Source organism: Bubalus bubalis, chromosome 10, assembly GCF_019923935.1.
Source record: "Bubalus bubalis isolate 160015118507 breed Murrah chromosome 10, NDDB_SH_1, whole genome shotgun sequence".
In the NCBI taxonomy this organism is placed as follows: Eukaryota; Metazoa; Chordata; class Mammalia; order Artiodactyla; family Bovidae; genus Bubalus; species Bubalus bubalis.
Genome location: NC_059166.1, coordinates 89518029 through 89533446, shown reverse-complemented (window position 1 = coordinate 89533446; position 15418 = coordinate 89518029).

The following is a 15418-nucleotide window of genomic DNA, read 5'->3' as shown; positions in this document are numbered from 1 at the left end:
AACACAAAGCTCTTATATCCAGCTTGTCAGAACAATCAGAGGTACAGCACATATAAATTATATAGAATTCCAGAGTTCATCCACTTCTTTCATAGTATAGAATTTTAAAAACTGTAATAATGATATTGATGTGTGTATACACACAGACATATACATGTATATTTGTATGTTAGCATCCCACCATGTTCTGAAGTGGAATGATGGCATTACACAAAGTTATAGAAAATAAAGCCAGATAGTATAAATTGGAAATAAATGAGAAAGAAGAAATAAACTTAGGAATAAAGCAAATGCAAAACTTTATATCTTTATATTTGAATATAAATATTCAAATGCATTTTGAATATATTTCAAAATATATTTGAATTCATATGCACTTGGTACCAATATACAAGAAAGATGCACTAAGATTTCTCAGGAACAATACTGCTACTTCATATCTATGGCACTTTTAGGTAGATTGTGTCATTAATGGCCTTGTGCCTACAGTGTAGGTGAGGTAATACACTACTCAAACGTAGATTCTAACATCATGGAACAAAAAACTTTAAGCCTCACAAAATAGAGTGTATGCCATGAACAGCCCTCAGATTTTTCTTAAAGAGTACTATGCAAGCATAATGTTCTAGGAATCAAATGGAATACATGTACAAATAATAATGACTTACTGAATGCTTGCTATATTCTAGGCACTTTTTTCTAATTCATGTATTACTGATGAAGATCTAAGCCAGTTATCAACGGGCTTATTTAGACTATGAGAAAACTAAAGACTGGCAAAATGAAAGAACTCAGTCAAGGTTAGAAAGATTTAACATTAGAGATCAGCACTCCTTCCACTGTTGTGTCAATCTATAGATCAAGTTAGTAGTTTGTTTTAGACTAGGGATCACCATGAACTCCTAGCAATCCAAAGCATAAATTTAAAAAAGGGAGGTGGGTTGTAAATTAAATATAAAGTGAAAGTATTAATCGCTCAGTCACATCTGACTCTTTGGACCCCATGGATTATATCCCTCCAGGCTCCAATGTCCACAGGATTCTCCAGGCAAGAATACTGGAGTGGGTTGCCATAGCCTCCTACAGGGGATCTTCCTGACCCAGGAATCAAACCCAGATTTCTTGCATTGCAGACAGATTTTTTACCATCAGAGCCATCAGGGAAACCCATAATTGTTTTTATTATCTATATACAATGAGTTGTCTACTCTAAGCTTATTTTATACTTGGGTTTTATTTTCTAATCCAATTGTTTAAGTATTTTTAGTAAACATTTTACTTAAAAGGATATGAAATGAATGTCTATAATAGCAATGTGTATAATAACAATGATAATAACTATAATTTAGAGTTCTTTCCAACTCTGACATTCTATAATAACATATCCTTGAATATTGTATAACAGTTTACATAAATCTCAGCATTACTATTAGATATATTTTGTATATATCATACAAATTTCAGGTTTTCAGATCAAAAAATAATTAGAGTGAGGATTTTTCTGGAATGCATTCAAATCTATCATTTGCCTGACAACAAAAAAGAATAAGAATTTCCAAAATGAAGTCTTTGTAATTGGTATCAGAATAACTCCAAAACTGTAACAGATACTTTCTTTACCTCTGTGACAAAAGCCATCTGACATATAATCAACAAGCAACCATTTAATTATTATTACTGGCAAAATAACTAAAATGAACTTAAGGAATGTTTAGATTTTGTTGATAGGTTTTTTTAAAATCCATGAATAAAAAAGTTAAAGTAATCAAACGAGTCAAGAATGTAAATAAATATATTGAGGTTGATAAAAGTAAATATCATGTCAAAAACATAGTACAGAATTTTCTGGGAAAAAAAAAAAAGAAGAATTTCTTTGCAAACTAGAAAGGCAAAACTCTTGGGGGTAAAATAAGGAAAAGGTATATTATTTAAAAATCTGTATTTAATAATGAAAAGAAGTTGTGAAGTCAATTAATTCTACCCTCCAATAACTGTAAAATAGATAATTGCTATTCTGCTGAAAATTAAATTGAAAGGTTTTAGTCCTGAATTTGAGCTACTGTCTCTCACATTCTAAGTCCTCAAATCTCACTCAATGTTGAAAAATCATAAAAGTTAGGATAAAATATTTCCCTTTGTCAAGTACATATAAACACCCATCCTTCACCAAAACAAGAAAACTACATTTGAAAATTAAGCATGACACATAAAAGTCTTACTCATGGAACCTTCTGTAAAACTCCACTTCCTAGTGGATGTGACCGTGTAGACAGAGTTGCCCATGAACATTGACTCAGTGTGAGTTAGGCACTTAGAAAAATCATCAAGGAGCAGCACTGGAAGGAATTGGAGGTTATCTTAGACTAAACCCTTCACGGTAGAGTTGAGGACACTGGAGCCGGAGGGTTTAAGTGACTCATCCCACGTTACACAATCACCAAGTGCAGAGTTTGAACTTGAACCCATATATCTCAACTTCAGGCCTGGTCTGCTTTCTACTGACCTTCTGAGCATTCTGGTTCAGTGAAAACAGCTCCAGACCACAAATCACAAATGCTTGCTGCCATTACTTTGATCATCAGGCATGAAGAATATGATTCTATACTGTAGAGAAAAGGTAAAACGCAGCCACACTCATAGTCGTGTTCACCACGTTGGCTTCCATTGCTGCTGTAAGAAATTACCACAAGCTGTGTGGCATAAACCACAAATTTATTATCATATAGTTCCGTAGGTTAGAAGTCCAAGACAGGGCTCACTGAGCTAAAAACAAAGTGTCAGCAGGGCTGCATAACATTCTGGAGTTTCTAGGGGAGAATCTGTCTCCATGCTTTTTCCAGCCCTTGAGAGTATGTCTCCACGTCTTGGCTCATGGTCCCCTTCTCCATTTTCAATGCCCATAGTATTACATTTCTCTGGCTATTCTTCCATAATCACATCTCCCTCTTATTTTGACCATAGCATGGAATGATTCTCTGTGTTTGATTCTTGTGATTAGATTGGTCCCATCTGAAAAATCCAGAATAATCACTCCTACAGAAAGGGGAAAACCAGTCCACCTCCAGGGAGAATTTAAATTTTAAGGAGGGAGGAGGGTTCAGGGTGGGGCACACATGTATACCTGTGGCGGATTCATTTTGATATTTGGCAAAACTAATACAATTATGTAAAGTTTAAAAATAAAATAAAATTTAAAAATAAATAAATAAATAAATTTTAAATCAGAATTCTTGAAGCTCTAGCATCTTTCACATGCCACATTTAAAACTGACTGAGGGGTCCTTTCATCTTCAATCCAAAAGCCTGTACTCCTGGACCACCATGTTTCCCTGACCTTTAGCTTCTTCTCTTTACTCTCTAGAATTTGTAGAAACCAAGAAATTGTATCCAGTTGAAATTAAGCAAAAGCAGTAGATTCCAAGAATGTAGAATCTCAAGGGGAATTCACAGATGGTGAAATGTGATTCTCATTCCTGTTCTCAATTTTTCAAATAAACAAACTGTGACCAGAAGGTTAAAGTTCTTTCTAGAGGCCATTCTGTGAGTGAGAGGGCCAGAACTTGAACCCAGGTATAGGACAGGGTTCTTTGTAAATCATGATGCTTTTGTGGGTCAACCCTCCAAATCTTTAGCATTTTAGCATGTCTTTATCTTTGTTTCAGTCAAGGATCCTTTGGCTACAAGAAGCAGTAATTGCTCAAACTAAGTCAAGTTAAAAGAATGAGGGGCACTCACAAATTTGGGGCATAGCAGATATTTCTCAGCATCACGGGAACCTGAGAGTAAGGACCTAAAGCCTTCATGCCCCCTTGTGGGGCTAATGGTCCCTCCTTCTGCTCCCCTCTAATGAATCCCTACATCTGCTTCCTTTACTTACTCAAACTCTAGTTAAACACATGGTACAAGGTCATGCCCTCCAATCTCTTCAACATCAACTGACGAGGAGATGGGCTTCCCTGTGTGTCCTTCATTTCTAAGTTTTACGAAATGAAATCTGATCAGAGAAGATAAGCTATACTTGGGCACAGCTTGTTCCTCTAGGAACACAAAAGAGTCAAGTGTTCACTTTGGTTCAGTGGCCACATCTGGCTCAGTAGGTAGTGGATTAAGCTACAAAGGGGAGATGGATATGACAGTAATGTTGAATTACAGTTCTACGACTTTTACTTGACACATTTTTCCTTTTTAGATGTAGAGACCAAATCTGCTTTAAAGGTTAGTTTCTGAACTTGCCCAAATTTACATTTGTATGTTGAAAGACTGAGTAGGCTTAATTTACTGCAGCTTAGTAAGACCAATGTCCAGGTCAGAGACTAGGAACTAGTGGATTACCTGGCTCTCATATCGGGAGACTTGAGGATGCTCTGAGAAGGTTAGACATTTAGTACTCCTTCAAACCACAAATACATAAATTTCTTTGAACCTTTGCTTAGTCAGGTAAAAATAACTGGATTTTTCTGTTAATAAAAATTGTATGTTCTCTGCTCACGTTCAAAATAAGGAATTTATTACATGCATTAAGTTCATGTGCTTCTGAGTTAGTCAGCAGCTTGGGAGGCATTTGAAAGGGTTTAACTTTAGATAATAAAACAAACCATTCGTCTTGGAAAACAGCCTCATGCCATATCTTATTCAGTTTCAGAGTGACAGCTGACTATGCCTAACAACTTTGGAAGGGGGAAGTTTCTTGTCTCTTGGTAGAGTGGCTTGGAATTGTTCCGTGAAGTTTGCACATAGTTTTAACAGAGATGGAAAGGCATAGATGAAAAGTGTTTAGATTGCTACTTAGAGGCACTGTCTGTATTTGCTGGATCAAGACAACTGATATTTCTTCAATTACGTAAGTAGCAGTGGAAATTTGAGTTAACTGGTAGCATGTTTCTAACGTATTTTAGTGACTTTTCTTAATGCTTCTTAATCTGGTTCTTGTTCAGATTGATAATAACTTGAGCTTCTGAAATCTCTGAGTTTACTGACTATAATCAGACCCAAATACCTTCTTAAGTGTTATTTGACAAAAAAACACAAATACAAAAAATGCTTTTCAGCAAGGTACTTGTCTATGAAAAGAAGGGCTGGTGTTCCAATTCATGGCTGTCATTAATTTTAAAAAGATAAAGCAAATACTTTTGCCCTCACAAACACAGAAACAAATGTCTTGAGCTGGTTTTCGCCTTTCACAAATCAATAAAGAATCCCTTAAGGACTCCAGACAGCAGTCGTAAGTTCTCAGCCTCATAAAACAACTATTTTAATTAAATACAGAGATTCCCCACCAACTTCAATCTGCAATTATTCAAGACTTTTTAAAAAGGCATTAAATGGCATTAATAAAGGTACTGACAAACTCATGACCATGGAGAGCAGAATATGAGTTTTCAATGAAAGCGATGGTTATAGCTGCTTTATAATAAATGAGGCCCTCTAACAAGGAAGGTCTGAGCACTGCCCCTCATGCTGTTTAAATTAATCCATAAAACTCTACATGCACAGCTTGTTCCACACACACCCTGAAAAAAATGTGACTACAGAAGGCAATGAAATCTACAATGAAAATCTATGTCTACTGACAGTAACAAAGGCTCACTCTCCTTTACCCTTTGTAAAGGACTGGGATGTGCACAGTTAAGGTTAAGGTCAATAATTTGAGATAAAAAGAAACATCATAGATGCTGCTCCATAAACCCGAGTGTTCAAATATCTCTCTGCACCTGACAACTACAGAAAGAAAAGAGCAAATCTACGCACAATAATGACTCTGCCAGGAGAATTTCTTTCCTGGTTATAAGACCTGTCACCTCTGCACGTCACAGTCACTGTGCCTTCTTATGAATCTAAGAACATGAATAGGATAAGAAGTATAACACTTACCTAAAGTAATGTACATAACTTTTTATTTTTAAATCCAAACTTTTTAAAAGATGACTGGTTTTTTTAGCAACAGGAAAAACCTTTGTATCCAAAGTAATATTAATGGGTAAATAAATAGAATATGTATGCTGTTTTTAAATAAATGTTTCCCCCAAAATTATTTCAACCACATAGGAAAACTCCATTGAAGGGAAGTTAATGTGGAAGAAATTCAGTCTTGTTCCAACAAACACACATCAAAAGTTGGCATTCTGTAATCCTTAGGCAAAACTAGCATTCCATTGAGTACCAGAGATGCAAGCATTTTTCCAGATAAATAAATTCTATTTCTGGTCTATTACTTTGAAAAGGCTGACAACTTACTTAAGTATATGGAACACCCTCATCAAACAGTCTCCAAGCCACAACATCCTGGAAAAATCATATCCGTCCTTCTTTCTAACATCTATAATTAATTTTAAAAATATGAAGTTTCTATATAGTATGTATAAATCCAGGTCATAATAACAGACTACAATAACTTCGTAGGAATTATTTGAAGGTTTAAAATAAAATCTGAATGAGTATCAGAGGAAGGACATACTGTATTCATAAATGGAAAATTCACTATGATTAAAATGACAATTTTATCTCAAAATAGAATACAATTTATGGAAATTCCAAGCAGAATTTCAATGAGGTTTTATTTTGAATTGATTAAAATAATCATGTATTTCATATGACTAAAACATGTATGAACAAATAAATAACTGAAAATTGCCAAGAAGTGTTTAAAAGTAAAAGGGAGGGTTGAGGGGGAAGAGACTTAGTAGAGAATCATGCCTCACTAGATATTGAAATTGACTATAAAATCACGACCACCAAAACAAATTGACGTGAAAATAGACAAATGGATAAATGGAAAAGTCCAAAGAAATCTTAATATATGAAAAAATTTTCAGTTTTTAATGGGTAAACTATTTAATGTTATTGGCACAACCGTTATCTATCCAGAAAAAAGCCATGCCATTTACGTGAATGAATTTCAGATGCATTAAAGCTTTTATTACATATGTGTTAAATTATTTCAAACTTTTATTTTGGTAAGAACACTTAGGATGAGACCTTTACAGACTTTTAAGTGTACAACTTGGTCCTGTTATCCAAAGGCACACTGCGGTGCCTCTAGTTCTTATTCTGAAGAAGGAATTCATAGGGCCTGGACTCCATCTTAGGCCTGTTCATGCTGATCATGCTCGGCCACTTTTCCAGTGGACTCTGTGTTTAGTGCCTATGAAAACAACAATTGAAGGATAAGACCCCCTCCAGACAGGGGAACCTTGAAGATCATATCTAGGTTACTCATCGCCTATGAAAAACATACACTAATCTCCCCTTCCTCCAGACAGGCCATAAATTTTTCTGTATCAATCGGAATGTTACCTCAGGTTTATTGATTATTGGCTAATTGTTTGACTGTTTGAGCACATAAGCACATAGCACGTGAATGATGGGGTTATTGGGATTGTATTTTCCTTGGTTTATGTAAGTCTCAAGGAATTTGGAGTGGTAGGTTCAGACACGTACACATGGAGTATAAAAGATTTTCATAAATGCTGGTCGGGGTCCTTGGCTAAGAGGAGACTCTGCCTTGGGCCCGCCGGGGTAATAAACTGCACTCCACTATCTGCATTGTCCTTCTGAGTTTGTTTCCCGGAACGCGTGGCTACAACAGTTCATCATCAGATCTCTAGAACTGGTCCATCTTCCATAACAGAAATTTCACACATGTTATTTAGGGACTCTCCATGTCCCACTCCTCCCAGTCCCCTGCAGCATTCTACTCTATGAGTTTGGCTATGTTAAACACCTCATATACCTATGTTAAATCATGCAGGATTTGTCCCTCTGTGACTGGCTTGTTTAACACAGCATAAAGTTCTCAAGGTTGATCCATGTTGTCACATATTGCAGGCTCTGATTTTACATATATGTAACACAGGATATTTGTAGACCTTCATCAGAAAGATGAAATCTAGAATTACCCAGAAAAGAAGATTGCCAAACCTGACTTCATTAAAATGTAAAATGTCTCTTTGATAAAGATTGCATGTTCTCACAGGAGGAAGACATTTGCAGCCCCTGTAATTACCATTGTTAAACATCTGTAGACAAAGAGCCTCTCAAACTAAGCATTTGAAAAATTGGCCAAAGGGTAAGTGACAGAAGCAGAATAGAAAATTTGAATGAGCAATCAGCATATAACATGTACTCAAGCTCCTGGTCATCTTCAAAATGCAAAGAAAAAAATGACAATAATAAGAGGCTATCTTTCACTCACCAGATGGGCAAATATTAGGAATCACTAATGCCTGGTCTTGGCAGAGGCTCTCATGTATGGGCAATGAGAATATGAGTTGATATATTTCCAGCAAGAGATTTGGTGTAACTGTTAAAACTATAGTTGTGTGTAACCTTTGACTCAGCAGTTCCATATCTAAACTTCTATTCATAGAAATAAGATAATCAGTACCTAATGATGAATGTTCATGAATGCTTTCTGCAGCACTATTTGTAATAGTAAAACCTGTTAACGTCCATCCATATCAGTAGAGGAAGAGGGGGATAAACTACCACAAAATCTATAGACTATCACATAGCTATTGGAAAGAATAAACTTACTGATACATATGTACCAGAAAAGCTATTCATCTTATATGCTTCAAGTTAAAAAAAAAATTACCAAATAATGTGTATAGTAGCATATTGAAACTAAAAATAAAATCTTTGTGTCTGAGTATATTTGTAGATAAAAAAAATCATGAAATCATACATACAAACTGACTAACATTAAATTCAAAGAGTAGGTATGCATAAAATATATAACTAATAATAGCTTACTGTATACCACAGGAAATTTTACTCAATACTCTCTAATGGCCTGTATTGGAAAAGAATCTAAAAAAAGAGTGGAGAGATATATATATATATATATATATATATATATAAAACTGATTCATTTTGCTGTACAACCAAAACTAACACAGCATTGGGGATTAACTATACTCTAATAAGGCAGAGGAACCAGAGATCAAATTGCCAACATCTGGTAGATCATCAAAAAGGCAGAGTTTCAGAAAAATATCTATTTCTGCTTTATTGACTATGCCAAAGCCTTGAACTGTGTGGATCTCAATAAAATGTGGAAAATTCTGAAAGAGATGGGAATACCAGACCTCCTGACCTACCTCTTGAGAAATCTGTTTGCAGGTCAAGAAGCAACAGTTAGAACTGGACATGGAACAACAGACTGGTTCCAAATAGGAAAAGGAGTACATCAAGGCTGTACATTGTCACCCTGCTTATTTAACTTCTATGCAGAGTACATCATGAGAAATGCTGGGCTGGGTGAAGCACCAGCTAGAATCAAGATTCCTGGGAGAAATATCAATAACCTCAGATATGCAGATGACACCACCCTCATGGCAGAAAGTGAAGAACTAAAGAGCCTCTTGATGAAAATGAAAGAGGAGAGTGAAGAAGTTGGCTTAAAGCTCAACATTCAGAAAACTAAGATCATGGCATCAGGTCCCATCACTTCATGGGAAATAGATGGGGAAACAGTGGAAACAGTGTCAGACTTTATTTTGGGGGGCTCCAAAATCACTGCAGATGGTGATTGCAGCCATGAAATTAAAAGACGCTTACTCCTTGGAAGGAACGTATGACCAACCTAGATAGCATATTAAAAAGCAGACACATTGCTTTGCCAACAAAGGTCCATTTAGTCAAGGCTATGGATTTTCCAGTAGTCATGTATAGATGTGAGAGTTGGACTACAAAGAAAGCTGAGCATCAAAGAATTGATGCTTTTGACCTGTGATGTTGAAGAAGACTCTTGAGAGTCCCTTGGACTGCAGGAAGATCCAACCAGTCCATCCTAAAGGAGATTGATCCTGAGTGTTCATTGGAAGGACCAATGTTGAAGCTAAAGCTCCAATACTTTGGCCACCTGATGGGAAGAGCTGACTCATTGGAAAAGACCCTGATTCTGGGAAAGATTGAAGGTGGAAGAAGGGGACAACAGAGTATGAGATGATTGGATGGCATCACCGACTCAATGGATATGAGTTTGGGTAAACTCCAAGAGTTAGTGATGGACAGGGAGGCCTGGCATGCTGCAGTCCATGGGGTCGCAAAGAGTTGGACATGACTGAGTGACTGAACTGAACTGAATAAAATTTTTTTTTAAACTTCAAAGAGCAGGAGGAGAAATTTTATAAATCAGGAAGAGAAGGCTAGTGTTAGATTTGTTATACATTATAAGACAATACAGTCACATTGTTCACAGATACGTTTCCCATCTAAAATTTTACCTGCTCCTTTGGCCTATTCATGTCCCCCCTGCTATCATCTGGCCTCTCAAAACGTGTGATTCATGGATAAACTGACAAAGAATAAGGCTGATTCAAAGCATTTTATTTAGTAAGACAGTGCCCAAGTATGACCTAACAGAGGCTGCCCAAAAATTAGTAGTGAAAAGGAGATTTCAGCCTAATTTTCCCTGTGAGTAGTCAATGAAGAGGAAAGGAAATGTAAGCCAAGCTTCTGGTATTTTAACACTTTAAAACTGTGAAAAATAAATCTGTGATCTGAGCTTTCTCTTCTTCTAAAAACTTAGCCCTAGTAGGAAGGAATCTCAAACGAGCTCAGCTATTTATCGAATTATTATCTGAAAGCATATCCATTGACACGAGTATATTTATACTCAAATACTCATGAAGTTTTACTTACTAAATAATGGGAATGGACTTCGCTGGTGGTCCGGTGGTTAAGAATATGCATACCAACAGCAGGGGGCATGGGTTTGATCCTTGGTCTGGGGAGATCCCACATTCTGTGAGGCAGCTAAGCCCATGAGATACACAGATGACACTACCCTTATGGCAGAAAGTAAAGAAGAACTAAAGAGCCTCTTGATGAAAGTGAAAAAGGAGAGGGAAAAATTTTGTTTAAAACTCAACATTCAGAAAACTAAGATCATGGCATCAGGTCCCATCACTTCATGGCAAATGGGGAAACAGTGGAAACAGTGACAGATTTATTTTGGGGGGCTCCTAAATCACTGCAGATGGTGACTGCAGCCATGAAATTAAAAGACACTTGCTCCTTGGAAGAAAAGTTATGAACAACCCAGACAGCATATTAAAAAGTGGAGACATTACTTTGCCAACAAAGATCCATCAAGTCAAAGCTGTGGTTTTTCCAGTAGTCATGTATGGATGCAAGAGTTGGACTATAAAGAAAGCTGAGCGCTGAAGAAATTGATGCTTTTGAACTGTGGTGTTGGAGAAGACTCTTGAGAGTCCCTTGGACTGCAAGGACATCCAACCAGTGAATCCTAAAAGAATTCAGTCCTGAATATTCACTGGAAAGACGGATGCTGAAGCTGAAACTCCAGGACTTTGGCCAGCTGGTGGGAAGAACTGACTCATTGGAAAAGACCCTGATGCTGGGAAAGATTGAAGGGGGTGGAGAAGGAGATGACAGAGGATGAGATGGTTGGATGACATCACCAACTCAATGGACATGAGTTTGAGTAAACTCCAGGAGTTGGTGATGGACAGGAAGGCCTGGCATGCTGCAGTCCATGGGGTTGCAACCCTGAGGGTCCCAACCCTCAGTCGGACACAACAGAACGACTGAACTGAACTGACACTGCAACTAAAGAAAGCCTGTGCATAGCATCAAAGACCCAGAGCAGCCAATAATAATTAATTAATTTAAAAAAATAAATAAAGAATGGGAACAATTTTCAAAATGGATAGAAAAATGGTACTGATTGTACAGGGCAAGGATAGACACGCAGATATAGAGAATGGACTTATGGACTTGAGAGGAAGGGGAAGATAGAACAAACAGAGACTAGCATTTATATATATACACTTCTGCTCGTGCTCAATTGTTCAGTCATGTCTGGCTCTTTGCAATACTATGGACTGTAGCCCACCAGGCACCTCTGTCCACAGGATTCTCCAGGCAAGAATACTGGAGTGAGTTGCCATTTCCTTCTCCAGGGGATTTTCCTGACCCAGGGATTGAACCCAATCGCTTGCATCTCCAGCATTAGGAGACAGATTCTTTACCGCTGAGCTACCTGGGAAGCCCATGTATATACTGCCGTGTGTAAAATAGATAGCTAAAGGGAAGTTGCTGTATTGTGTAGGGAGCTCAGCTCAGTGCTCTCTGATGACCTAGAGAGGTGGGAGGGGTGAGGCGGGAAGGAAGGCTCAAGAGGGAATGGATATGTGTATACATATAGCTGATTCACTTTGTTGTACAGCAAAAACTAACACAACCAATTATACTCCAATTACAAAAAGAATAGGAACAATTTTCAAACTCTTAAGCCCTTTTGTAATAATAAATGGAGAAGGCAATGGCACCCCACTCCAGTACTCTTGCCTGGAAAAACCCATGGATGGAGGAGCCTGGTAGGCTGCAGTCCATGGGGACCCTAAGAGTCGGACACGACTGAGCGACTTCACTTTCACTTTTCACTTTCATGCATTGGAGAAGGAAATGGCAACCCACTCCAGTGTTCTTGCCTGGAGAATCCCAGGGACAGGGGAGCCTGGTGGGCTGCCGTCTCTGGGGTCACACAGAGTCGGACATGACTGAAGTGACTTAGCAGCAGCAGTAATAATAAAAAAAATTACTAACACTTTTTGAAAGCTTACTTTGTGTCAGACACCATGCTAAATGCTTCATATACTATTTTATTCCATTATCACAATTCCATTAAATAGATAATATTATACACTCTGTTTTAAAAATGAAGATGCTAAGGTTAGGGACTCTGTAATCTATGCAAAGCTATGCAGCCAGGAATTGGCTTGGTCATCAGGGAACCCACTTTGCTTCCTATAGAATAGCAGAGCCCCTAGAAAGTAGTAAATGTTTCTCTTAGCATGTTCTAAAGGCTGGTGAAACAGATCAGCCAGGGGTCCCCGCATAGACAGGACCATGGGTGTTCCAAAGGAACATTCATTCTTAGAAGATTCAAGGATAATGAGCTGTCAGCCGATGAGCTTTGACTTCATTATCTAAATCCTACAGCAATAGACACATTTAGAGGCAATTCTCAGTGGTAAGATATTTTATCCCATGTACCAGAGCAACAGGATGGAAAAAATAGCCAGCACCATGCAGCTTCAAGTAGACCAATTTGCAGCAGGCCTGAGTTGGACAAGAACTTCCACTAGATAAGGATGATGCAGAGAAATGTCTCATTGTAACTGCTATCTATTCACCCTATTTTAAAAAGCATGCACCATCCTTACAGAAGCGTCCCTAGATCTAACCTATATTTTGCCACACAAAGAACTTTGGATGATTCTTCCTTATCTTTTAGTTTTGAGGGGAATAGCCTTTAAGGAGAACTCACTCTATTTAGTATGTGAGGGTCAAGACTTCCCTGGCAGTCCAGTGGTTAAGAATCTGCCTTCCAAGGCAGGGAATGTTGGTTCACTCCCTAAGATCCCACGTGCCACGAGGCAACTAAGCCTGAGCACCACAACTCCTGAGCCCAGGCACCACAACTAGAGAACCTGTGAGCCACAGCAAAAGATCCTGCATGTGGCAATGAAGATCCCCTGTGCTGCAACTGAGACCCAATGCAGCCATACAAATAATAAATATGTAAAAAAACCACACTTTTTTTTTTTTTAAAAGAAAGTCAAACGTGGCATTACGGTGTATAGAGCCATAGATAAAGTGAACTCCAAAACCTTATAGAACACTCATGTCTACTGGAAACACAAGGTTGACTTCCCAGTTTTCTTATTGCAGGAATTTTCTGTTGAATTGATTTCAATCTATGGAAGACAAGCTAAGAGCTATTATGGCATGTATCAGAGAGATTAAAAGATTGAAGAGATTTGTTGTGGTGATCCTCTGTGTCAGCTGAGATACCAGCAAGAAACAGATGGAATGCTCAAAAAAGAAAATATGAGAACTTTAAGAAAAATGGTTGACAGAGGGGTGGGTAGGGTGTAGGAAAACCACAAGGGCTTGGTGGGTAGTCATACTAGTTACCACTCCTGAGCCTGAAGAGGGAAGGAGAGGCAGGTCTACCAAGAGAACTGTATGGAGAAGACCATCTTAAAGGGGCTGGGACCCTCAACCAAGGCACACAATCAACCAATTGAAAACCCACAAGAAGGGGTGCCTCCCCATGGGCTAAATCCCACCCATAATGAGAGAGCAAGAGAGATCACTGATGCAATCCCTAAAAGTCAGCCTGCTTGCCATAGAAAAGGGCGAAGAATAAGAAAGAGTGACTCTGAAGGGACAAACGAAAGATGGCCAGCACAGCATCTGTCTTTCCACTCAATGTCTGCAGCAGGCCAGACTGATGACGGTTTAGCACTGAGGAAGCACACAGTATCTTTTGGCATAGTCCATGGAACAGAAACAACTCATTCAGCACACAAACTGAATGGCACAAACATGCCTTTGGCAGTTTGGTCAGAGGACAGGGGTTCATTCACTGCAAGAACAAAAAGATCATTAATTTTAGACTTGGCTTCTCCCACTCAGTTTGTAAGAGCAAAATATACTACAAATATACATAACTGCAGTCTCCATGTAAACCCGAACCCCCATTTCCCTAGCTGCTTTCATTACAGCACCTGACATAGAGAGAAAATTAGCTGGCAAGGGACAAAAAGTAAGGAAGATGAATATTCCTAATGTTACTACAGGCCACATACATACATTTTAATCATTACTTGTTTCCAGCAGGTCAAAGGTGCATTGCCGATTACCTGTAGGTGAGCAAATTGTGATGGTCTCCACTTGGGCCACTAATCATTCCATGTGTCCAAGAAGGTTCAGTTTTCAGTGTATGCTGTTGGAAAGTTATCAGAATTGTATGAAGGGTTTGGACTTCCTTCCTTCTCATTGGAATATTTCAAGAGTAATTTCAACTCACATCCAGGATTCATGACCATGAGGTAATATGTCACTGCAAGATTTTAACATTTAGATAGCATCACCAATTCAATGGACATGAACTTGAGCAAACTCCAGGAGATAGTGGAGGATTAGGAAGCCTGGCATGATGCAGTCCATGGGGTTACAAAGGCTCAGACACGACTTAGCGACTTAACAACAACAATAAGTTCAATTGTTAACCTAAGAATATCATATCCATTAATACCTCTGTAATGAAACATATGACAGAATATCTTTTATACTGCCCAATTGTTAGGTTTGTAATATTTAGATAATAGATAATAAATTTTTTATGTTACTTTTCTACACTTTTTTTCAATTTACAAAAATAAAACTTAGCTCATTTCTTAAGCAAAATGAATCAAACTTCCAACTAGGAATTTCAGAGAAAAGTTTGCATGGTATCAAAAAATTTAAAAATTCTCTTTCAGTTACTTTGGCTTATAAAAAAATGTTGGTCAGAGAAGGATTCACTCCTGGGGTCTCCCCAAGCATTCTTCCTACTTGTTGTAAGATGAACTCTTAGTTACTAGGGCCCACTTTGTGAAAC